Source organism: Acanthisitta chloris, unplaced genomic scaffold, assembly GCF_000695815.1.
Source record: "Acanthisitta chloris isolate BGI_N310 unplaced genomic scaffold, ASM69581v1 scaffold16409, whole genome shotgun sequence".
NCBI classification, from domain to species: domain Eukaryota; kingdom Metazoa; phylum Chordata; class Aves; order Passeriformes; family Acanthisittidae; genus Acanthisitta; species Acanthisitta chloris.
In genome coordinates this window covers 1-999 of record NW_008691009.1, presented here as the reverse complement: position 1 = coordinate 999, position 999 = coordinate 1, and positions in this window count along the sequence as shown.

Here is a 999-nt window from a genome sequence, read left to right as displayed (position 1 = left end):
CAGCACTATAAACCCTGTTCAAACTTCTAGTTTGTACTTCTAGTACATTTTTGTAGTATGGAAACCATTTTATTTCTAGTTTAATTCTAAAATGTTCCAGTTCCTTTAAATTTCCCTTAAAGGGAAGCTCTTGTAGCTCTGACTATTCAGTTCAATTCATTCTTCACATCTATGTCAGTGTCTTAAAGACCTAACACACTCAGGATACCTAACAGCATCCTAGGCTTATATTTCTTCAGTGAGCCAGCAATGAACCAAAATACTTTTTGCCTATAGGGAAGAAAATAGATGCAAATTAAACAACTTTTTTTTGCTTATAACATTGGCAAATTTTTACTTAATCAAGCTATAAATACCTTCCAAAGAATATTTATTCATCTCAATACTTTGCATCCCTTGTGAGTCCTGAGTGAGTGAGTAACTGGCATGTTTTGATAACTCAGTCCAAAGATGTGACCAGAGTGAGGTAAAAGTCTGGTCACTGCAGGAAGGTCACCCAGCTGTTTTCCCCACCATGTAGGGAGGGGAAAGAAAGAAAATGCTTGTGTGTGCCATACAACTCAGAGCTCACCTCAAAAAAAACCCAGAACCATCCTGGGCTACTCTCATGAACTCCATCACGCTGTGCAGCACCACTTACAAGTGTGAAAGCAATCCTGGCTCTGCTTTACATTTATTATTTAACTTTACTCTGAGTACAAAAGTGGGTCGAAACGCTTATCAGTGTTCAAATGTCAGTGACAACCCGTAAGGAAGAAACTACATGCCGCTACATATGCAGGCAATGGCCACAAAAATCCTTGACGGATTTGGCGCTTTGACCTCCACTGCATCTTCTGAGGTATGTGGCGAGGTGCGGACACCTCTCCCCCTCACACCAGGCTCAGTTACGGTCCCGTCTGCGAGCGCCGCTGCCCGCGGAGGGTTCCCGGTGGGGCAGGAACGGCGGGACGGGCGCACCGGGTGGCTCGTGGCGGCACTGGGAGCCGCGGCGCCCTG